The sequence below is a fragment of the Stegodyphus dumicola genome, chromosome 3 (assembly GCF_044657685.1).
Source record: "Stegodyphus dumicola isolate Sdum_Otavi_A_Nest chromosome 3, ASM4465768v1".
NCBI lineage: Eukaryota > Metazoa > Arthropoda > Arachnida > Araneae > Eresidae > Stegodyphus > Stegodyphus dumicola.
The window spans coordinates 29,035,706-29,051,893 of record NC_140770.1 but is presented as its reverse complement, the minus strand read 5'-3'; the positions used below and the strand labels follow the sequence as shown (position 1 = coordinate 29,051,893).

General features: G+C 28.2%; 1 protein-coding gene across 1 annotated transcript in view; it reads right to left on the bottom strand.

Moving 5' to 3' along the window:
• Positions 1 to 1,014: 1,014 nt before the first annotated feature.
• LOC118193013 (ankyrin repeat domain-containing protein 13D-like) overlaps positions 1,015 to 16,188 on the bottom strand; it is a 61,754-nt gene continuing 46,580 nt past the window's right edge. Inside the window, exon 16 of the mRNA XM_035364044.2 lies at positions 1,015 to 12,903. The gene's annotated coding sequence lies outside the window, so the exon portion shown is untranslated. The remainder of the gene's footprint in view (positions 12,904 to 16,188) is intronic.

The following is a 16,188-nucleotide window of genomic DNA, read 5'->3' as shown; positions in this document are numbered from 1 at the left end:
ACAGTAGTTCTCATACATTGAATAAAAGGCTAAAATTATAGTCTACAATGAATCAAATATAAAGCCCCATAGATTCCAAATTTTTTAAAATGTGAACAATTCTTTAAACTCATAATATGCAAGACATTTACTATCAATAAGAATATACATTGCTGTATTATTATAAGATCTAATTTTTAAATTTATGAAAATATTTATTAGAAACTATTAAACAATATGGTTTATAAAGCTAAAAAGATACATTTGTTCTTACAAATGGAAAATGTACAATAATACATGTTTTAATCACAGAATATATCAGAATGAAAATGAATTTCTGAACTAAATACAGGATTATCAATTTACATGACAATTACAAAATTAAACCAAAAAAATAAGTATTAACAATGTTTAAAATGTTTGACACTATTCATACAAGATTGTTATAAAAAATGAAAATGTGAAACAGTACAAATTTTAATAAAAACATATGACAGGGAAAAGCAAAATAAAATTCTATGTTCAACAAAGCATTATTAATTTACAATGCATTTATAAACTCAATTTATAAAATGAGTATTAAGAACATTTAAAGTATTAATACTTTTGAAAGCATTAATGCATAGTTTTTAAACAATAAAAATATATATATATATATTTGTTATAACTGTGTAAAATTTAAACACTTACTCTTTTTTATCTAGAAAACTATTTCTTTTTTAACATACTGCTCTATGCTATAATCTACAGTAGCATGCTGGAAAAGATATTCATGCAAAGAGGTCCACAATTACAAATATAATGTTAAAACATCATAAGGCTACTACTGATCCTTAGTATACAATATATTTTAAATGACTATTAGAAAAATTTTAAAATAGATTTTTTCTAATGATTTCTGAATCATAAATATTTTAAAAATCAATACAATTAATAAACAAACAACTCTAATCCTAATCAAATTATTAACAACATTCTTTCAGTGTAAGAATCTGTTTAATCTAAAAAAAAAAAAAAAAAAAAAAAAAAACCACCCACAAAACAAGTGCATTGAAAATTAAAAAAATAAACAGTAAACTAGAATAATGAGAATTATAATTTATTCAAACAGATCTAAATTAATAAAAGGGCACTTAGCTTCCCCTTTTTAAAACACACTATGTATATATTTATATGCTAAAGTTAGTAAGTTTAAAAGGTTCTAGCAGAGAAAAATATACAATTAGTTCTCTAAGACTAGCAAAGTCATGCACATTTGTTTATGTATATCACATTCACAAACCGCATACCCTGATTTAGATCTTGTGCTTTTAAAGATGGGCTAATCTTTATATTATCAGTCTTATGTCATTATTATTATATTAAAAAAAATAGAAATGCACATTCATTAATACTGTTTTTGGTAATTTTAAAAATTTTATTATAAATTATAATATATAAATTATTTTAATATATAACAATCAATAGACCAGATTTTTAATGCTATTAAATTAAAAAAACAACACTAATAATTCATTTCCTTTTAGATGATGACTTATTTTTGCAAAATAAATATTAATTTTAATACCACTATGGTTATCTAATATAGTATGTATTTACAAAGGTTTAAAATTGATTTTTTTTCAGGCAATGTTATCAAAACTGCCAAATAATAACTAATGGCAATAATTACATTAAAATTGCACATAGCTCACAGAAAAGGCATAGCATACTTAATGCTAGCATTCACTGCATGCTTTTAATTTAGTCAATAAAACTTTTGCCTACAAACCAAAAGGTCTGTGGTTCAATACCAGCAAACAGAAATTAGAGCATTGAAAGTTCAAAGCTATTATGATATCATCATCATCATAATTTATCATGAAAATATGTATAATGGATCACAAAACTTGTAAACACTTCTCTATTTATTTTCTTAAAAATACCATTGCTTCATTACACAGAAAGTATAAACAGAAATATTTGTTTGATTTTATATAGCTTCTATTTGACATTATGAATTTAAATATGGAACAAAATGCTGAAGTAAATATTGCATTGAAGCAGGCCAACTTGCAACAGAAATATTTGAAATTATATGTGTACCTTACAAAAAACAACTATTAGCATGATATAATGTTTAATAAATATGACTGTGTGATGACTGATGATAAAAGGGGATCAGTCTCAAATGAATAACATAATTTTCAAAAAACATAACATTTGTACAAACAAACGTAATATAAACATCTGTTGCAAACAACATTAACAACAAAGGTTCTGCTCAGAAAATATATCTAGAAAAATTGGGCACAACAAACTTTCTCATTTTATGCTGCTTATAATAATTCTAGAAGAGAATGAAGATAAAATTTCTGCATATACTGCTTTGCTTGTAATGCAAGCAATAAACTTAATTTATTTTTAACAAACTGTAGTTAGCAACAAAGTTTGCTCTTTTGTTCACAATTTAAGAGACCATATGATAAATCATGTGTACAGAAAATGAGAAAAGGATATATTAGTAACCTTTGACATATCATTCTCTATAAACAGACTGATTTTTGAAGAAGATTCAAGACACAGACTATTCAAAAGAAAAAAAAAAAAGAAAAGAAAAGAAACTTAACGAGGAACAGATATAGCATTTAAGATAACACTTCTCAGTAAAATGCAACAGCATGTACAACAAAGTTCCAGTTATTGGAATGATAGTGGAATAATGAGGAATATTAAATAACATGAAACTATGAAAGATCAGTTATTAAAATAGAGTGACTGAAATCTAAATAATATTATACACCTGTTTGTTACAATAAAAAGCAAACATTATTGCACACTGAAATTTGTATGCAATTTAATATTTTTATGTCTACACAGTTAAATTATTTTATTAGGAAATACAGATAGAAAATTAGGAAACAACACATCATATAGATAAAGTACAATAGAAATAAAATGCATTGTGACTGATATTGAAAGATGTGATAATGATGGTGATGATTTCTTGTACAAATTAAGGTATGTGGTATAGCAATTAATCAGGGCTCTATTAAATTTATTGCAAAGAAAAATGTAATTGTTCTTCATTCTTTTCATTTACCAAACACTAGGCCTACAAACTACTCTGTTGTCTAAAATGAAACTTCTTTTTTTTAAGGGTAGTATCAACAGCACTATATTTAAGAGAGAAATTAAAACAGTTTACAAACAGTCTACTTCTATAAAGGCATCTACTAGAATCTCTTCAACTAAACAAATAGAAGCATAGCATTAGATGGAATGTACATAAAAAATTAGGAAACAATAAAGGTCATTTGTTTAAATTTTTACTTTTTAAGAATTCACTTCTACAATTTTGTAGTGTATTGTACATTTCATTAAGTCTGCTTCTTTATTCTATGCTTACTCAAATAATACAAACTAGTTTTTGTTCAAACACTTGGCCAAAAATTGGGATGCACAGATCATTTAAAATAAACTTTCTTCAAATTTGTTACAAAAATAATTAATTAATTAAAATTAAAATACATACACAGATAAAGATATTAAAATTCTGATGAATCCAATGGCCAAATTCCCATATTAAGATCTGTAAACCAGGTATACTGGAAAAGTCCACACTGAAAATTCTAGTAATACATTGCACAACAAATAAAACTGTAAATATGAGCATGAAATATTGTTCCTTCACAGCAAAGGAAAAAAAAAAGTATATTAACTTATTCTGAGGATTCTGGAAATAGTATGCTGGTTGCAAATATGTTGTTAACAAGTATTGCATTTGTGACAAGAGTAGAAAAAAAATATATTGCTGGAATGTATTGTATCCTAAAGATTTTCCATAACTCAAATTTCCATATATAAGAGAAATATTTTGTGAGTATATCAATGATTTAAATTCCCTGCCCTTTTGTAATGCATGAACTATTTATGTAAATATTTTTTCTCCTGATGAACGCCTGAAAATGCAGATGAATATATTATTCAAGTAGTATATATGATATATATATATATATGTGTGTATTATAAAAAAAGTACATCTGACTAGATAAAGACAGGTTTTCATTATATCAATAATTTTTATGAATTTGCTCCAAAAACCTTGCAAATTCACTGTATTTTATTCCACCTGTTTTTATATTCTCATAATAGATAGATAAATATGCATTTTATAAATAATTTTATCTGACTAGATAATAAAGTCACATGATACACTAGCACTTGGTTAAAAAATAATCTGCCACATGAGCAAATATGTATTTTTAGAGAAGTTTAATTTAAATTCATTTAAAAATAAAAACAAAATATTATAATATAACATATATATCCATATTAAAAGTTTGAAGTATGATTGAAAATTATGCAAGAGATGGAATATAAATATAGCTAGCTATAAGAGATAACCCACAAAAAATCTTTTCGTGAGCATAAATATTCTCCATCTTTTTCTGAAAAAGGAGATAAGAAAACAAAATCATTAAAATAAAAAACAGTAAATGAATAACAGCAGCAATAAAAACAAATTTTGATGAAAAATATAATACTGCTCTGACCCATTGGTTCCAAAAGACTGAGTCATGAACTGATGGGTTTAGGAGACATTTCTGTTAAGTTGTGAAAATTCATAATATTTTTTCCTTGGATACATAATTATGTATTATTATTTAAAATTATTAATTGTTAAGAATTATATGTGTAGATATACAGGCCATTATTACATTCCTTTCTTCAGGACTCTTTTTTTTTTTTTTTCCCTCTCTCTTTTTTCAAAGCAACCACAATGGGTTGCAATGCTAAAAGGTTTAGAAAGTACTGCTTTCAGCAATACATTTTAGATGTTTCATAAAAGTGTGTTTGTATTTATATATATATGTATACTTCATAAATAAGTACAGAACAAAGTCTGTAATCCGGACGTCCATTATCCGGAATGATCTATAATCCGGACCTCAAAGCCACAAACTTTTTTTTGCATGCTTTACGCAGACGCGTTTAATGCTACGCATGCACGCTTAATGTCTACGCATGAGCGTTTAGCACAAAAAAAGAAGCAACTTAAACAACTTACATTGAAAGAAATATTTAATAAAGTAAACAAATAAATATTAAGCTTTTTTTTTTTTTTTTTTTGTAAATTTTGATACCCTTTAGATCATAATTGCTCATTTCATAAATTATGGTTTCATATTTTTAATTGTATAATTTCTGCATGCCATCTTAAATTGATGATCTATAATCCGGAATCGCCGAAGTCCCGATTACGGACTTTGTACTGCATATACGGTTAGATGATAAAAAAAGTCTCACTATGCAAAATGCTTTTAACAAACTTTCCTTAAGAATTTCACAGATGCACTAAATGATAAAGCTTAAAATCATTAATAAAATTCATCAATAAACTTTAGACATATAAATAAAAATCATTAGCAAAGAAATTTTTAAAAAATTCAGAGCTCATGTCCTCGAGCTTTTAAAATGTGTGCCATTTAAAAAGATACATGATTATGAAGAAAAGGCCATTACTTAGATTTTTAAAATGAAAGACAGATGATATTAGTACCAAATATGTAATACAACAATACCTTGCCAGCTAATTAGTTCCATCATTATCCTGAATTGTTTAAAACTGGACTAATCAAAAAACTCATATACATACATGCAAAAAAAAGTAAAAGATAACTGGTTCCAAAATCTTTTTTCCATGTTTTCAATAAATAAAATATTATTAACAAATTTACATGCCTTTATCAAAATAATTTTTAAAAATGCATGTTTTTTGTACTCTAAAAATTGCAACACTGATTTATGTCTGCACATTTTCCTTCTTTGAACTTTGTTCCATATATTTCTTTACATGCAATGAATTGCTTTGTTTATAACTTAGCACATTATATGGCACATTCAATAATGGAATCAGCTTCCATAATATGTTCTGAGAAGTGTTTATCATTTCAATAATTTTTTCAGCTGTTAATGCACATGGAGGCATTTCAGAGCAATAGTCATTGTCTAAGTTGTCCTCCCATTCTTCATAAGTCTTTCAATGATTAACCACCCAAAATAAAATCACACACAAAAAGAAGCCGTTTAAAAGGGGGGAAAACTGATAATTTGTCTCAAACAAAGAGAACAACAAGTCAATGTAAAATTTAAAACTAGTCAAAACAGCAACCTCGTTTGGCAAAGGTGATCAGAACAGGTTTCTAATAGTGGAATGGGAACAGAAATATTATTAATGATCTGGTCATTACTTCATTTTAACCTAGAGTCAATTATAAAATTGCTCTAATTCTCCAGATATTCAACTTTCTGGTCATTTTCTCATCTATGAATAAAATTCATTGTTGATTCTTAAGGATTCTCTCTCTGACTTTAGTTTTTGGGGAATTTATATCATGTCTTGTCAGTGTGGTTTTGAGAAATATTCACTGAGCTAATACAGCATTAAAATTTTGCATCAAGGAAAACGTATCTTACCTTCAAAAAGGATAAGTAAACAAATCTTTGATAGCCATCGCAGCTGGAAACATAATTTTGACTTTAGTTCTGTGAAAATTATCATACTTCTTCATTTGGTAAAATGGATTTTCTTGAAATTTTCCCCATTCACAGAAACATATCTTCTTTAGTTAATAAAATTAATCAAATCCCTCACAACACTTTCAGAATTCTAATACCTTAGTTTTTTACACCTCATTGCTATTTTCCTCGACAGCAAAAATAAACATGAATGTACTCCTCAGTGATATTTTCATGCTTATTTTGCTCCACCCTTTGTTTCTGACATAAATATGGTTACCATGTCTCCTAATTTTGCAAAATCCCCCACCTCCGCAAAGAAGAAGAAGGGGTTGTCCCGAAAACTGACAAAGTTTTATTCAAAATCTATGTTAAATATAGTTGTTGTTTAGACTATCAATCAATTATGTTTAAAAAATAATCATGTGTACTGTTTTAGAATTTGTTTTATTTTATTTTTTTTTATATTCCCACCCCTCTCTTTTTTAAAATAGTTTGTTTTGAAATTTTGAAACCAGACTATAGTGAATCAGAATTGATTGAAGTCAGATTATGTAAGGTATTGTTGTACTACTTAATATTTGAACTACTGATCAATCAAAATGATGTATTCTTCTCCTTGGTTGAAACAGATAAAAATTAATTATGGGTAGTTCTAATGTTAAGTGTTTTTTCATAGACAGACAAGAGACAGCTATACTTAAAACAAAGATAAAAGCAAAAACATTCTTTAAATATAATTTTGTAAATAGCAAGCTAGACATGCAAAACTTTTTTTACATCATACTATTATCAAGAAAAATATGGTGAAACCTTGTTATTATGCATCAGCATTATATATTTCTTTTTATTTCATGCAATTATTGTGAAATCTTATTATTTGCTCATCAAAATGAATTATGAATTTTCCTGCTTGTTTGCCTTAATTGTTAATATAATTCGACCGCCTCATCCGCGACCATGAGCGCAAAAACGCATGCGCCATTCGAACCAAATTATTCTCAAAATAGGCTGGGAAGATGGGGACTTTCTTTCCCTCCAACATAGCTCTTTCTGGAGAAGAGAAGACCTTTCACGTCGCACCAAGTAATACCACCCCTTTTGGACGAGTCTATGTGTTTTGGCAGAATGCCAACCAGGGTTGTGCTTGAGACGGTTGAACAACATGTCATTTTAAACATTGCCCATAGTATTTATCTGGCAGTATTTATATAATATATAAATAATTAATGACAATAAATATTTTCAATTATGATCACACAAAAATGTCAACTAATAATCAATATATGAACTGTAAATTTCTAGAATATAATTAAATATTAGACAGTTTAATGCATTCATATCTAGCACATTAAATGGCATTAAAACTGCTTCAGTTTCTTGACTTACTAATCAACAGATATACAAAAACACTGCACATAACTAACCTTTATATCTTCACAACATATTAATTGCAAATCCTTATATTTCAGAACTAAATAATAATTATATAGTTCTGATATCATCATTATTCTGCTCAAAAATAAAATAAATTCTTAAAAATGAAAAAAAAAATTACTAAGCTTTAATTCAGAAGGATTCACAGTCAACTTTGCCATGTCAAGAACAAGTTTGTGCGAATAATGAAATGCATTTTTCAAGCTCTAAAACATGTCTGAACATTAGTTCATCAATTCTGTGGACAAATCTTAATTAACTGAAAGATATTTCAATCTTTTAAAAAAAAATTAACCATTTCCAAATGCAAACTTATTGACCAAAAGATATGAATATCTGAAGAAAGAAGATTAAAAGTTTTGTAATATTCATATCAGAAAACTCATTTTTTCAATGCAACTTAAATAAAGCTAATTAAAAATCCTGTATACATTAATCTATGGATGTTAATACAGCATGTGATCTACTAGGATTACAAAACCTCATTCTTTGCATTAGTTTACAAGTCACTTTGAAATGTTATTTTATTTAAGACAAATCTCACATTTTGCTGGTAGCTTATCTCTGTATGAAATGGAGGCAAATTTAAATCTGAGAGTGATCCCCAGCTAAATTATCTAGGGATGTTCAATATAATAACTATAATCTCTGTATGTGAAGAAAAAATTTTCAAGTCAGTAACATTTAAGTTCAGAATAAAATTTAATCTATATTTTTATATTTGTAGCAATAGATATTTAATTTAAAATTAGAACAACTCTAAAAATTTTAATTCTAAAGCTATCACTTTATATAAACTATTTTTTATTTCATCTTATTAAATTTCTAGTAAGAAAATAGACAAAATTAAACAGCAGCAAATTGAACTTCAATAATATTTTTTTTAACACTGTTCCCTAACCCCATAAATAATGATACTGCAGACTGCTCTGATTATTTTGAGAACTTAAGAGTTATGTAAAAAAAGAGGGGGGTGGATACTATTGTTAAAGGTAGCATTTATTTTTATTCAAAAACTTTGAAAAAATAGACATGCATTTTTAAAGAATCAGTTTTATTGCTATTTAATTCACTTTCACTTCTTAAGGAGGTTCGTCTTTGGTTGCATAAAATTATAATCCAGTGTATGTATATTATTTAGTGTCATACTTATATTGCTAAAATGAACACCCTGATGTTTTACATACATCCTGAATTACTGTATGATAGCTTCTTGAATTCATTCACTATTTGGCTATTATTTTAATTTAGCTGATTCCAAACTTTTATCATTGTACTGACTCTTGTATTTCATATTTTTTTTTTAATTTTGCTACTTAAAAGGGGAAAAAATACATATTTTTATATTAATATTCATGAGAGAAAGGGTTACAGAAAATACTCTTCCCATTCTCAACAGGTTGTAAAACATAAATGAATATATATACTAATGTTACTATAGTCAGCTCCTGATTTATTACGGTAACATTCACAATTAACTCAAAGTTAGGGTTAATCCAATGGCATTTAAAAAAACACAGAAATAAGGAATAACCATGATTATAATTCACAGAAAAATATTCCTAGCAGTTTACTTAAATTTTCAAGCAGTTTAATCTCGAAAATACGTTCCTTCAGTCACACAACTTAAAACAAGTATTCTAAGCAAAAAGAACATACTGCAAATAATGGAAGAGAATAAATATCTTCAGCAATGAAGAACTAGGATATAAAACAATGTTTATGTTTACATTACTTTTTGTATTTCTATAGGAATTAATATGAAACAAAATATTAATGACTACACTTCGAATTAATTTTTACTACTCTCGGGCTTACTTTTAATGAATGATTTAACACTGTTTACAGACATTTTTTTTTTTATGTTGATGGCTGGTAAAAGCAATTATTTCATCAACTGCAATAAAAGATTTATGCCCAAAGAGCATCAACCCAGAAGGGCTATTAATTTCATTTTGGCATTTTGCATTGGTTCACTCGAAAACAGAGTTTCACTTTTCAAATTGTTACCACAAAATATTAGAGCCATCCATTATATTTAAAGAAACTGAATAATGAAAATTCTGCATGAATCTACATATGTTTCTGACATTGTGGAAAAACAGCGGTACCTAGAGACATCAAAATTTGAATAATGTAATCCTCCACACAAATATGGACACCTGGATTTTGAATTTCAAATTTGTTTTATTATCTACTTCACATTTTGTAAAACTTAAACGAATTTTTTATTAATGGACTCAGTGATTTCAAAGCGAGCAATGGCAACACTATACAGAAAAAAAGCATTTTTTTCTCCAGCTCACGAGACTGCCTATCAGAAATTCTTAAGATATGTTCTTTTTAAATGTTTTGTGATATTGCAGTTGAATTGAATTTTATGGTTTAAGTGCGAAGAACATGACATTTAAAAAATAAAGGTAACACACAGTGGGGCATAATATACAATCTGAAAGCATTCAGATTTTATTGATTTTTATATTTTATTTATTATCATACAAAGCTTAGTTAACCTGCTTATTAATTGGAAGTAGACTGCATATTATATACAGTGCAACCTTGATCTATCATTTTATAGTGAGATGGAGGAAAAATGTTTAAACCAGGAAAATATTACACTATTATGCACTGTAAATAAGTAATATATTTTAAGTAATTACATTTATTACTTTCAACATCAATATACTACAGTAAAAATTACTTATTAAAAAAGAATATCTTGTGCTTTTTGTCTGATATTGTCTTAAATGAAAGTATGACTTTTCAAAATTTAAAATGTGTTCAAGTTCTGTTTCTACTTTGTTCACAAAAAATTCTAACATTCTGTAAAAATTCTTAAATCTTATTGGGGCTTGGCACAATTTCTTGTAAACCTTTATCATTTTCCTTCACACTTGAAGCACAAACTAAAAGCTAATCCATAATCACCTAAAATCTAATAAATGTAAACAAATGGAAACTATAAAAAAGAAATTTATTGCGATTTGCAAAGAAATAGGATTCAGAAAATATACCTATAAGCAGACACTGAGCTGAGAACTTGTACAAAGCATTATTCTGTTGCAGGATTTAGAGTCTAAAGAGAAGGTAACACAAATAATATATACATATTTAATTTCATTTTTTTCCCCAAAATGATCCTTGTAGAAAATGCTTCACTAGAAATATGATTTATATGTGATTAATGTGATAAAATGATAATTTTGGAAAGGATGATTATAGAAATAAATAACATCATTTGTATAAAACTTCATGTGGAATAAAAATATAAAAATGTCAAATGAAACATGCAAGAACGATAGATCAAGATTTCACTGTATTTCAAAAAAGCCAATTACAGTTCCACCCCCCCCTTTGATGCTACTCTTCTTATTACCACATTGTTTGTTGCTATCTATCTCAAGGATAACATGTACAGAGCATCTTGTTAGCTTATAATTTAAATCTGGGCTCTCTTAATGTTGGCAAACAAAAATACATTTTCAAGGATCTAAAAATAAAATTAGGAGTTCATTTTCTGAATTAAAAAAAGATTATGAAAATTCAGTGAATCCAAGGTCCTAAATTATCTACCATAAAAAATTTGTGTTGGGGAATGAAAAGGAAAAAAAGGGAGGCAGATATATGTGAGAAAATATTGTACAACTAAGTTCATGGAAAACTTTCCTGGCCTTAATATAGGCCCAAAACTGAAACTGATAGCATCAGTACTCAAGATATGAAAATTTTTAACAGTAATCAAAGTCATAGCATGGTATTAGTATTTTAGGTTTTACTGCGAATCTAAAGAATAAACTATTTTTTAAATTTGAAAATTGTTTCAATTTAATTAAATTTTAATACTATAAGCCATTTTGTATAGTTTTAACCTGCATTTATGAGATTTAAATTTTTTTTACACAAATGCTGCATTATAAGAATTATAAATCTGTCATATAGAATATACAATACCAATTTACGTGAAAATGAAACTAAAATGTCAGCATGTTCATGATAACACCAATGTTAATTTGCTTTCACATTACTGCAGGGTCAAAGACCAAGCTGAGAACATTACTTAGCACAACAGCAGAATGGAAATATATTAAAATTCTCTAATTGATATGAAAATTTAACAAATATTTAAATTTAGCATTTTACTAATTTATGGATTAAATATGATTTTTGTTATTAAACAAATTATCACCTCATGGTTTACAAATATACACATTTACCATTTTATAACCGATCAATCAGCATCTTTATATACACAAAAATGCATAAGCATTTGATTGACAACAGTTAGACACTTTGACAGTTAAGAAAATTATGAAAAATACTGTTTATTACTGTTACCCATATATAAGAAATATACAAATATGATAAAAATATATTATATATTGGAATGTAAATTTAGCAATAAACTACAATTAGATTTTGCAACAGACAGCATGCTATACAAGCATCAATAGATGTAAATTTCTTGTAACTTAACAGAAATAATTATGCTAAAAATAATCTAATACAAATGGCTCAAAAGACGATTACAAAGAAGTAAAATGTTACATTTGTCCATCTTAAAAAGAGCATCTTATAAGGCTTACAGAATTTTTTATAACTAAAAGCACCTAATGATATAAAAACATCCCTAGGCTTATAATTATTTATAGAAAAGTAATATATTGAGATTGGAGAACTAACAGTAATTTCTATTTTTTAAGAAGAGGAGATAAACATATATAAAATTTGAAACCTATTCTACAAAATTTATACTTGTACGTATGCAAATATACACTTGACACATAAATATATATATGTATATATAAAAGATGACTATACATAATGAATATATTGCAAATGATTATGATTCTGGCCTTCCCGCATGATATGGATGGTACAGAAAGGCGTTAAAAACTTCTTTCACCACACCCTATTGTAAAGGAAGATCGAGACAAAAAATCTGCTGAAGTCAATCAGATCTGCTTTAAAAATCTTCTCAGCAGTTGCCTAAAAATATAAAATTACCTCCATAAATATAAATATACAAAAATTTAACTTATTTAGAAAAATCACTGAACTTGTGATTTCTTTTTTTCTATTCATAAATAATATAGTTAATTTTTAAATGTACATGTACTAACTACATAGTTGCCTTACAGAAATAAATGAATCCCATTTACAATTCTTTCCACAAATAAATTAATTACACGTTATTCTGTATTACACCAAGTACAATTTTTTGCTCTGCATTATTAACAAGAACAAGGCCTAGCTAATCTACATTATCAGTTATATATTATAACAATATCATTGGTTTGATAATATGAATTTGACATTAATAAATTAATTTTTTTATAAGTAAATCATTTTCGATCATTAACAGACAATTTCTCTTAGTTTTTTTGCATTCTGAACATTGCACATAGTTTATGTTGGAATTATGGAGGAAGAGCTATGGAGTGCAGGAAGAGCTATGGAGAACCTCTTGGATCCCAATAGTCTCGAACTGATCTACAGAAATTCTGACATTCCTGCAATGGAGATAGTACTAACCCTGATTTAACTTTGGCTTAGCAGATGCGACTTAGCAGATGAGGCAAACAGAGAAATAATTTATGATCTTGGCTCTAGCCACTGCATTTTTGTTACTTCATTCCGAGTTAAGGGGAAAACCTCTAAACAACAGCATTGTTTTAAGAATAGGTGAAACTTTAGGAAGGCCAGTTGGAAAGCTTACCATAATAAATTGAGGTTCTTTTAGTAGACCAACAAACTACAGAAAAGAAAAGAAAAAAAAAAAAAAATTCGGATTCCTTCCTGTCATATTTTTGCAAGACCATTTCGTCAGTAGCTGGATACCTAGAGTTTTGTCAATAGTTGGATACCTAGAGGTAAATAATGCAACTACAAACCTTTTTGATATGATAAACACTGTTAAAGGAACAGTTGGTTCACGCCTGTTCACGCTGAAAATTCTAAAAACCCGGAAGATGTCAGAGATTAGAGAAAGAATATTACAGTCTCCGTAAAGAAATCAATTTAGCAAGTCACAAGAGTTTAATATTTATATAAATAATACTGACTACCGTAAAGACAGAGGTGAGGTTTTTAAATTTGTAAATAAATTGAACCCCGATGACCCCCTTTCCCCAAGGGTGCCGATCATTTTTAAAGGAAAGGCTTTAAAATTTGACAACTATATTTCTAATACTTTCATGAATTTTTATTCTTCTAATTAAAGTCTGAGTGGTAAACTTAAAAGAGATCATAAGCTGATGAAGAAATTGATCATGGACTTCCATAGGACTATGGGAACTGGACAAGAGATTTTTTAATAGAGACTTTGACTTTCTGGAACTAGAAGCAGTTATTTATTTCCTAAAGTTGGGAAAATGTCTAGGCTCAGATAACATAATGCATAGTTTATTAAACATCTAGAATAAAATGCTTAAATGGCCCTTCTGTTTTTAATCACAGTCTAATATTTTTAATCAGAGTTGAAACTCTTACACACTCACTATGTAGAAAAAAGCCATTATTATCCCTATTTTGAAAAAGTTAAATTGCATATAATATTAAATGCTATCGACTTATTGCATTGACTAGCATTTTGTCGAAGATTATGGAAAAGATGATAATTTCTAGACTAACTTGGTTTCTGGAGAGTTAGTCTTGGCTCCAATACAAGCTGGATTCAGACAATATCATTCCACTGTTCATCAGGTCTCTTATGTTAATCAAGTCATTAAGGATTCTTTAGACAAGCATTTGTTCTGTCTTCACAACATTTATAAACTTTAAGTCAGCTTATGATAAAGTATGGAGACTACGTACTATTAAGAAATTACAGAACTTACGAGGAATAAATGGCAGGATTTTTCATGGATTAAGAATTTCTTACCACAGTGTTTTTCTGCCGTTAGATGTGGCTGTGACATTTCTAGATATAAACAGACTGAAACTGGCTTCCCGCAGGGGACAGTCATAAGCCCAATTCTTCTTAATGTTTTTATTAATGATTTACCGAACACTCTGGCACCGTGAGTGGATTCTGCCCTTTTTGGTTAACTGGAGTAGTGCTTCTAAAAAGAAGCAAGACAGTTTAAATGAGACTCTTAATTGTGCTCTGATAGAGCTGGAATGTTGGTGCCTAGAAAATTGCATGAGAGTAAATCAGGATAAGAGCACTTGTCAGTTCTTCACTCTGAACAGATAGCCTTTTACCACGAATTTGACATATATGGGTGTAGATTTTCAACATTATGATGCTACTAAATATTTGGGTTGCATTCTTAATCTACACTTAAATTATAGGAAACATGCAAAACATTTGAAAATAAAGCCGTGAGAAGACTGTCTTTAAACGTATAGCTGGCTCAAGGTAGCGCTATGACAGAGAGACACTGATGACATATGTTCAATCAATTACTGGTTATTGTAGCAAGATCCTCATTTAAACTCCGGAGAATGTGGCCTACATCCTCAAAATCTTCCAGAACCAAGCATTGTATATAATTACTGAGGCAGTAAGATCTACTCCTATTTTTGGAATGCAGCTTTTAACCAGTTTGGAACATGTTTATGATTTTATTGCAAGAAAAACAATACTATTATACCAGAAACTTGTGTGTTTGCCCGACAACCCTTTTTGAAGGAACTATATTAATGAAATTTCTAGAAATCTTAAAACTCAAACTGGATTTATCCAGGCTGCTTAGAATGAATCTGATCTTTGGGAATTGAGCTGAGATTATCTAATTTTACCTCCTCCTCTTTGTCCCTTGAACTTTTTGAATATAAATCTTGATCTTATACAAAGAGTTGTTAAAAAGAAAATAAGAGATTCACAATGAAGATCTATTTCAATGGAGGCTATTGGGGTTTGCTATCCTCAAAATGAATGGACGCGTGTCTACACTGATGGCTCTGTTAGAGAGAGCGTGCATTGCTGGAGCAGGCTTGTATAGTGAGCTTTTTAGTTTCTACTTACCAGTCAGCTTCTTGCTTTTGATGGTGGAATCAAAGCTATTGTTATGCCTATTAAAAAACTGTCGATTCATAGCCAATCTTCCGTAAAGGCATTCATACTGTCAGATTCCAAAAGTGTGCTTCAAGCCCTTTTGAATAATCAAAATAGTTCCTAAAAAATCTTAGACTGTAGGCCTTTGCTTTCCAATGTACACACTGAATTTCCCAACATTGAATTTCTTTCCAATGTATTCCAAACCACTGTGAAATTATAAGCAATAAAAAGCTGACACATTGGCTAAGAAAGGAATTTTGATAAAGCAT